The following is a 9,798-nucleotide window of genomic DNA, read 5'->3' as shown; positions in this document are numbered from 1 at the left end:
TGGAGCGATGAAAATAAGGTCACGTGCAGGTGCTCGGTATTTTGGCGGTGCATCGCGAAACCGACCTTGTGAGATGGCGAAGACATGGGGAGGCCTTCGTCCAGCAGCGGGTTGATCATGGATGATGATGATGGTGATGATGGTGATGATGGTGATGATGAAGACATGGGGAGGCCTTCGTCCAGCAGCGGATTGATCATGGATGATGATGATGATGATGGTGATGATGGTGATGATGAAACGCCAAGCAGTTGACACAATGTATACTTTGCATCATATTGTTCATACAGTTCATGCGGTACTTTTTTTTAATCAATGGAAAATTAAAGACAAGCTACAGTAGTAGCCATGCATCCCAAACTATGGACGGTATAGTAAACCACTATAATCTGCGCTCTTTCAATGGAGAAACATCAAACTTGCACGAACTATCTCGTGAAGCCCTCTCGTGCCGAGCAGACCTCGAAATTGGCACTCAGCTCCTGGACATATTACCAGGTGAGACGTTACAGGTCATTCGCGCCATTATTGACAGAGCTCATTGTTGCGATTTGACAAAGGTTCTTTCTATTAACAAAAGAGGGGTGGATAAAACAAAAGGTGGAGGAGGAGGGGGGGTGACAGAAATACAAGAGATTAACAACTGCGCATGTTGGCTGAGGTTGGATCGCATGCTCTTGTCAAGAGTGTGTGTGTGGCCCAGGCACACACTAGGCCTGGTATTGTAATATTAACACAATGCAAATGTGTTGTGATCGACTTGTCGGGACGAGTGTTCTCGCTTCATCATGCGGGGCTGACATTTGTATGTAATTCACGAGCTGAGCTGCTGTTAACACCTGATGATGCTGGATGTAATCTGCAGCGAAACGAGCTCTGGAATTTTGTAGAACAGCTTAGCTTATATTTCAACATTCCGGTTTTCATAAAAGAAAAACAAGCCAACTAACATGTTTGCCCAATGTGATTCGATTAGCTCGCTCGGTTGGAGAGTATAACTGAAAACTGGCATCATACCTACACGAACTAACTCAAAAGTAACGAATTATGAATCTCAATACCGCGGATTGACGAACTGCTCGTATTAACTGGCAGCTCTGGTGATGAGATCTGGGCGCCAGGTCTATGCTGAAGAACGGCAAGCAGCATTCGGCCATGGAACCCAAGCGTCAGGAATGGAAACTCGCTCATGAGACCCATGCACTGTGTGTCAGAGCTTCTATTGCGTTGTCTAAGAATGCAGCAATATTTGGTCCAGTTTATTAAAACGAGGAATCATAACTGTTGTGGAAATAATACTAATAACATAAGAATACAACTGTTAAATTTCGATTTAAAGCTTTCGTGACTGCAGGGATTAATCTTCTTGGTTCTTTCGGTAAAATGTTATTATGTTTTATTTTTATTATTTTATTACTTCCCTTCTACGTGACTTTACCGAAAGAACCAAGAAGAAAAATACAACTGTTGACAAGGTGCCACTTACTCAAACATAATTGCAAGGCCGAGGCAGATTGATACGTTCGGAATTTTATACGGTAAAACGCAAATAAATGTGTTTCCATCCTTATTTAGATTACTCAACGAATCGGATAACACCAAACACATCGGTGGGACAGCAGTCTCGCCCACTGTTGCCACGTGAGCCGTTGGACTGGAGGTGATGGGCGGGGCTTGGTGACGTCATTTACATTATCATCAGCCGCGTCGTCGCACTGGGTGGGGCTTGTTTGGGGGTTTCCCGCATTCGCGATGGAGGATGTGGGGAGGGGGGCAGTAATCGACCACAACAGAAAGGTTGACAAATAAAAAATTTGGTCAATCATCCACCTCTAGGCATTGCACATATGATTGTATTCTTACCTGTATTTCACTGCTTGATATACCAATTAAAGCATTACACCTTTTTTATTTTAGCATGTAAGGCCCACTGAGCTAAATAGCTTTTCTTTAGAAGCGACCTGGCCACAAATGATAGTTCAACGAAGTGGCTCACCACGTGGACATTTATTGCAGTGAAATACTCTGAGCACATGTCGATTCTAAATTTGGAGGGACAAACCGGAGGACCCAGAGAACAATCCAAGCGACAACGGGGATAGACATGCAAACTCCAGGGTAGGGATCGAACCCAGGAACCTCCTGCACACCAGGCGAGGTAGTTCACACCTCGCCACCGTGGCGCCCCCATATATACACACACGAGCTTTACTACCCGGCTTCGCCCGAGCCTTGGATTCTTGTCTTGGATTAATACACGGCCTACGCGGAGGGTGGGGGGTGCGTGACGTCAGCAGGCACACTGCGTGACGCTGCCGCATGCGGGTGACATCACAGATGTGACGTCACCGCTCACCTCACTTGCCGTGCAAAATATATCCATTATCGCGCCCCCCCTCCCCCCCCCCCCGCAAAATGCAAAAGTCTATTTTTATACTTTTTGCATTGTGTACAGTCTGGAAGCTACCCACATGCCAAATTTCAAATTGGTTGCATGTTGGGAAGTATGCTAAACATTTCGAACAGACACACATATCTACAAATTTCCCTTTTATATGTATGTAATAATCCTTCGGGAGACGGCTTCGGAATCAGTCCTTTTATTTCCACTCCACAGTACACTTTGCTCACTCACTCTCCGTTGCTGGCAGACAACGGAGAGAGGACAGACTACGCACTCAGTCCCCACCGCGCACGTGGCACCCCGAGCCCCCGTCCGCGCGTGACCCTGCTCTTGTCAGTTTCCAGTCTGCTCCCGATCGTTCTCTCTCACTCGCTCTTAATACCTTCGTCACGTGGTTCCCCCAGCCAATCGTTCATGGACAGCTTCGACCATTCTCGATGGTTCCCTGTCAATCCCGGGACCACGCCCCTCATCCGGCTCCCCATTAGCTGGGGCCCCGAATGGCTAGGCCAATCACTCCTGATGACCTGTCGTGATCACGCGTGGGCCATGGTCCCTATCTCAACCCTTATTGGCTACAAGCAGGACCGGCAAGCCAATCCCCACGTGAACCCTCTATGGCTGTTATTACATGTGAAGTATTGGAAAATGACGGCAGGAAACTCCTTGACGGGAACACACTTCTTTTATTAAATCTTGACTTGTAACGATACAACGCGTGGCCTCTCTTCTTCACAATGCGGTCACCATACAACGGTACAACTCGTGACCTCTTCTCTCCGCCCTACGCTTCTCTTGACTCTCGTAGATTTTGTGCTGCTGGCTTTCTGTGCCTCGTGTAGACTCCGCGCCTCGGCTACACTCTTCTCTCGTCTCGTGTAGACTCTGCGCCTCTGCTACACTCTTCACTCGTCGCGTGTAGACCTTACGCCTCTGCTACACTCTTTACTCGTCTCGTGTAGACTTTACATCTCTCTCTGGCTACACCGTATGCATACTCGGCTCGTGTAGACCTTTCTCTCTCTCTGGCTACACCGTATGCATACTCGGCTCGTGTAGACCTTTCTCTCTCTCTGGCTACACACTATACATTACTCAGCTCGTGTAGACCGTTCTCTCTCTCTGGCTACACACTTATACCTTACTCTCCTCTACTCTCTATTACTCTCCTCTCCGGGCTCTATCTCTGCACCTTCGTCTTCATTCTTAGATGGTTCCACTTCTGCCCTCTACTCCTCTGTGCATCACCTTATATATCTCTTCCTCCCGGGAGACGGAGCGGATGCGGACCTCAACGTCGGCACCGCTCCTCAGTTACCCAATCACCACGCGCTATCTCTACGATCCGTTTTCCCCCCAGCGCGTGTTTCCACTCCCCGACCAATCACACCGCGCTGCCCCCCGATCACTCCCTCTCAGCGCATCACCGGCACACAGCCAATCAGCAGCACTACCCCCACCCGCGCACTGACGCCTGCTCCTCCCCGTCAGCGCGCGTCACCACACACACACCCGTACATACGCGCTGGCACACAACGTATACACCCAGCGCGTATCACCACTACACATGTATATGGAGATGTACACCACTCTGCCATGCACACTGGCATAGCGGTAATTACCGTCGTCAATACATGTGCACACTTATGCATTGATCATTGCCTCTGACCAAATCAACACACCGCGTCCCAGCAGACCTCGGAAAATAAGTTGAGCCACTTCTGGCTAGTAAGTGTCTGGTTGGGTGACCACCACCTACCAGAAGTTGTTGTAGGCGTGAGGCTACGGGGTGGCCAGTCGATGGCAGAGTTGGGTCGTCACCTCGCCCATGCGTTCAATCTGGGAACTTTTCGTTTTTGCTCCCAGATGCTGTTCATGATTGTAACTGGCCAACACCGCCCCCCCCCCTCCCCCCCCCCAATGCAGAACCCTCCCGAACAAGAGTCTTGAGACTCAAGTCATGATTGCCTGAGTAAATACGGCTCAGCATTATTAATTACGTGCACATCAAATGCAAGAAGCCTCATAAGCATTTAATAAACGCTTGCTTAAAATATTTTTTTTTACCTGGATATATTATATATGCGATATATTCATGTTTGAAATCAAAGTCCCCGTTTGGAGACGACAGGGAATTAAGTGACTGAGCTTTGGGGAGCGCGTGTGTGTGTGTGCGTGTGTGTGCGTGTGTGCGTGTGTGTGCGTGTGTGTGTGTACGTGTGTGGTCCGGCAAAACAACCTCCTACCTCCTCGCGGTGCCGGACGGGCAACACTGTCGTGGGCAGTGCTGTGGGGGGAGGGCAAATGCCCATTGGCCTCTCCCCTCATGGCGTCTGTGACCACCACAGTGGCTAAACGGGGGCTCTGGACGGGTGCGAGGGGCTGGTAACCCCTCCACCTTCAATTAACCACCACTAAACTACGAATTAAACATAAACCTGTAATTAATAAGCTTGTGCCGGAGGCCCCGGGGGGTCAGGCTTTTATGACGTCTCCTGGCCAAACCCCATTTGGCAGAGCCAGGAGATTGAATTTTAACCCTCGGGGCTTCTCCAGAAACAACGAAAAACCATTGCGGATGGCCACGTGGAATGTTCGAACGCTCACTGCGGAGGAGAGGCTGCCACTCCTCTGTCGGGAGCTGGACCGGTACCGCCTGGATCTCTGTGGCATTCAGGAGGTCCGGTGGACCGGTTCTGGCTCCTGCCACCATGAGGGGTGGACAGTCCTCTACTCGGGGCAGGAGACTGCCAAACAACAGGGTGTGGCTCTTCTTCTGAACAAAAGAATGAAGGGGGCGTGGGAGCGTGGCGGTGAGGTGTGGGAAGCTGTAAGCCCCAGGATACTTTGGGCTCGCCTTCCCATCAACCAGAGGCGAGGAGTGGTGGTCGTGGTTACTTATGCCCCCACCGAAGACGAACATCCGTGGAGGGATGCAGGCAAAGCCGATGAGTCGGACGCTTTCTATGACCTCCTGTCACAGGTGCTGGCTAAAGTGGCCACTCGGGACAGAGTCATCTTGTTGGGTGACTTCAATGCCCGAGTTGGTCATGATGCTGGCACCTGGTCTGGAGTGATTGGAAGGCATGGGCCAGATCAGCTCAATAATAACGGTAGGAGGCTGCTAGATTTTTGTGCAGCCCATGGGCTTGTAATTACCAACACGCTCTTCCGGCATCGGCGCATCCACACAACATCATGGATGCATGCCGGGTCCAAGCAAGAACATCTGCTGGACTACATAGTGACGGACCAGCGGATGCGAGCCCATGTCCTTGACACCAGGACCTACCGTGGAGCTGATCTGCCCTCTGACCATCGACTAGTCATCTGTAAGATGCGCCTGCCATTCTTCCACTCCGGTGGTGGGTGTACACCCAGGATCCCATTCCAACCAAAAGTGGCCTGGTCTAAGTTAGCTGATGAAAGTTGCAAGCGAGAATTTCATCATCGCTTGCAGCTGGGGTTGGCATCGTCCCCCACTCCACCTGATGTCGAGGGTAAATGGGTGAGGTTTAAGACTGTGACTCATGCAGCTGCAATGGCTGCTTTGGGTACGCGGTCCAGACCTCCCCGGGAACCCTGGCTGACGGAGGAGGTGTTCAGGTTAATTGAGAAAAAGCGACAGGCCCACTCTCATCGCCTACAGCATCCCACGTCAGAGAATGAGGAGATTTACCGCAGTCTTCGCTCGGAGGTTCGGAGAGCCGTGAGGCGCTGCAAGGATGGGTGGTGGTTGCGGGTTGCTGAGGAGATGGAGTCTGCCTCAGTAGCCTGCGATCACAAATCACTATTTAACTCCATCAAAAAAGTAACCTGTAGCGCCACACCTATTACCATCATTAGAGGAAAAAAACGGTGATCCAATCTCCGACCCCCAGGAACAGGTTTGCAGATTTGCTGAGCATTTCTGTGAGGTCCTGGGGGAGGGAAAATCTCTCAGCCAGGAAAACATCATGGCACAAAGTGGGGATAACCCTGCTGAGGCTGCAGTGCCTCAAATATTGGAAGAGGTCACCCCCTGTGAGTGGCTGGCTGAGGTACCAGCTGTTGAGGAAGTACTGAGGGCGATCCGGAGTCTGAGACCAGGGAAGGCACCGGGCAGAGATGATCTCCCAAGCGAAATGCTGAGGGAGGGTGGCGTTTGTGCACAGACTGCCCTATATGACATCATAACAACAGTCTGGACCACTGGACGGGTTCCGCAGGACTGGAAGGATGCCCTGGTGGTCCCCCTCTTTAAGAAGGGGGACCGTACCGACTGTAACAACTACAGGGGCATCTCACTCCTCAGTGTGCCGGGTAAGGTCCTGGCAAGGATTATTCAACATCGCCTTGCTAGGCATGCTGAGGAGAGGCTTGCGGAGCCCCAATGCGGTTTCAGGAAAGGGCGGTCCTGCACAGATGCCATATTTTCTGTCCGTTTGCTACAGCAGAGGTGTAGGGAATTCCAAAAAGACCTACATCTCTGCTTTATTGACCTGGTCAAGGCCTATGATACCATCAGTAGGACTGGGCTCTGGGTTGTTCTTCGTGCTTTCGGAGTCCCTGACCCTCTGCTCACGATCATTAAGGACCTTCATGATGGTGAGCGGGCCCGGGTAAAACTACGTGGCCGGGAGTCGGAGCCTTTCCCTGTACACCTTGGGGTGCGACAGGGATGTCCTCTGGCTCCCACATTATTTAACATCTATTTCGACTGCGTAGTTCGTGAAGCCTTCAATAGCTGTACCGGGGGAATTACCATTTGGTACAGATATAATGGGAGGCTGATCGACGCCCGGGTGCGATCAAGGGATGGCTCCCTATTGGTCAACCACGTTATGTATGCCGATGATTTGGTAATAGCTGCTCATTCAGAAGAGGAGTTGGAGACGCTGCTGCTGAGACTGGAGTGTGCCACTAAGAGGTGGGGCCTTACCATCAGCCCCACCAAAACTAAGCACCTGCCTGGGTATTTTGTACCATCGGGCACTCCACCCCCACAACTCCCAATCGGTGATGGGGCAGTAGTGGAGAGAGTGGAAGGTTTCCCATACCTGGGCAGTGTGCTCATGACCGGCTCCAGTTTATCAGCAGAGGTCTCACTCCGAATCAGTCGAGCGGCAATATCTTTTCATCGGTTGCGTAACGCTGTGTGGAAGCTACCTGGTCTGTCGCTCCGCACGAAGCTTCAGGTCTTCTCGGCCACGGTCATTCCTTCCCTTCTCTACGCTTGCGAAACGTGGACCCCCCTAGTGGAGCATCTTCGCCGGTTGGAAACATTTAGGCTGGCCTGCCTACGATCCATCCTGGGTTTAACCAGGCTGGATTGTGTGAGGAGCTCACAAGTCCTTGAAAGATCTGGGCAAAGTCCCATCAGTGAGCTCCTCCGGCAGGCAAGGCTGCGTTGGCTGGGTCATGTAGCCCGCATGCCCAGCCACCGCATGCCTAAACAGCTTTTGTTCGGCCGGATCCAGGGGGCTAAACGGGCGCGGCACGGGCTAGAGAAGAGATGGAGTGATGTGGTACAGGAGGACGTGGAGCTGAGTGGACTTGCCTATGACTGGTACCAGCGGTGTTCAAATCGGCCTCAGTGGAGGAGGCTCGTGAAGGACGCTACTGGGCAGTTGGAGGCAGTCGCCCTCCAACAACAACGGAGGGCGGAGGAGCGACGCTCACAACAACGAGCGGAGCGCCGGGTGGCTAAAGCACAGCAAGTTGGCACAGTAGGGGGCACAGGTGGTGCATCAGCCAGTCATCTCGGTCATCTCGGTCAGTCGACCCGTGGCACCTGGGTCTGCCCCGTGACCTCCTGCCAGCGGGCTTTCGACACTTCACGTGGCCTCAGGGTGCACATGGCCTGGCACAAGCGTCGTGGTGACGTCACCGCCACTTAGTGGCGAATGGCGGTTGTTGTGTTGTGTACGTGTGTGTGTGTGGGCTAAACGGGCGCGGCACGGGCTAGAGAAGAGATGGAGTGATGTGGTACAGGAGGACGTGGAGCTGAGTGGACTTGCCGATGACTGGTACCAGCGGTGTCAAGATCGGCCTCAGTGGAGGAGGCTCGTGAAGGACGCTACTGGGCAGTTGGAGGCAGTCGCCCTCCAACAACAACGGAGGGCGGAGGAGCGACGCTCACAACAACGAGCGGAGCGCCGGGTGGCTAAAGCACAGCAAGTTGGCACAGTAGGGGGCACAGGTGGTGCATCAGCCAGTCATCTCGGTCATCTCGGTCAGTCGACCCGTGGCACATGGGTCTGCCCCGTGACCTCCTGCCAGCGGGCGTTCGACACTTCACGTGGCCTCAGGGTGCACATGGCCTGGCACAAGCGTCGTGGTGACGTCACCGCCACTTAGTGGCGAATGGCGGTTGTTGTTGTTGTTGTGTGTGCGTGTGTGTGCGCGTGTGTGTGTGCTGCAGCTCATTGTCGTGTTTGGAGTGGTTCTCGTCCGTTTTGTTTAGCATGCACGAAAGAACGGAGATGCAAATGACTCACAGTCGTGTTGACTGTTATAGGGCAAGTTCTGTCAGCGAGCACTCATTAAGGAGCACGAGATGGTAATCTGTGCGGTCAGCACCATGCCAGCCGCCGTGATCAGCCCAGGTCGCAGGATTCATAGCGCAGTGCGCTCACCCACGGCGCCCATTGCTCCCCTGTCTGCGTATATGTGAATGTACAAATGACAAAGATCCCCCGGTAGAGCCTTAAATGACTGTTGGGGCAAAGTGATGCCTATTAGCGAGCACGAGGGGGTTGGTGGCCAGCACCAGGCCTGGCTGTGCTGATGTTTACACATCCATACCAGATACTGGTTTTAGGCTGAGTCGACCTAGAGGAGGCCGAGCACTGTGAGGTTCATAAACATAGGCGGACACACATGCTGAGGGTGATGCCCCCCTGTCTCCAGGACAGCCCCAGTAGGGGGAGTGATTGTTCTCTTTCAAAATAATAGTACGCATAGTAAGTAGTGCGTGTGATCACCGACTACTCTACAGTATTTATATTAAGATTGAGTTGCCCGTTACGCGCATTCCACGAATTGTCAAAAGACGGCTCACATTTCCATTCTGAATGAATCTGTGCATGCTAAATGTGTTAGTTAATTAGTCTGAGTCATAGTAATAAAAAAAACACATTCTTAGGTACAGCACTCGAAGCAAAAAAAAGCAATTTTTCAGTGTAATTTTGTTGGGTGCTCATCAAAAATGATTAATTCCCCGTGGTTAAATATACCCTCTTTTAAAATATACCCTCTTTCAAGACATTAACTGGAACATCATCTCACTATCTTCAGTACACACTCCGTTGAATGCAATTAAAATAATCCACGTGTCGCCATTTTGATACGATCTCCTGGAGCGGCAGTTGAAACAATCGGCAATTTTTGTAAATCCCCCCCTCACCTCTATC

This window comes from Lampetra planeri, chromosome 10 (assembly GCF_965212315.1).
Source record: "Lampetra planeri chromosome 10, kcLamPlan1.2.h2, whole genome shotgun sequence".
In the NCBI taxonomy this organism is placed as follows: Eukaryota; Metazoa; Chordata; class Hyperoartia; order Petromyzontiformes; family Petromyzontidae; genus Lampetra; species Lampetra planeri.
The sequence above is the reverse complement of the archived record's forward strand: the minus strand, read 5'-3'. Positions refer to the sequence as shown.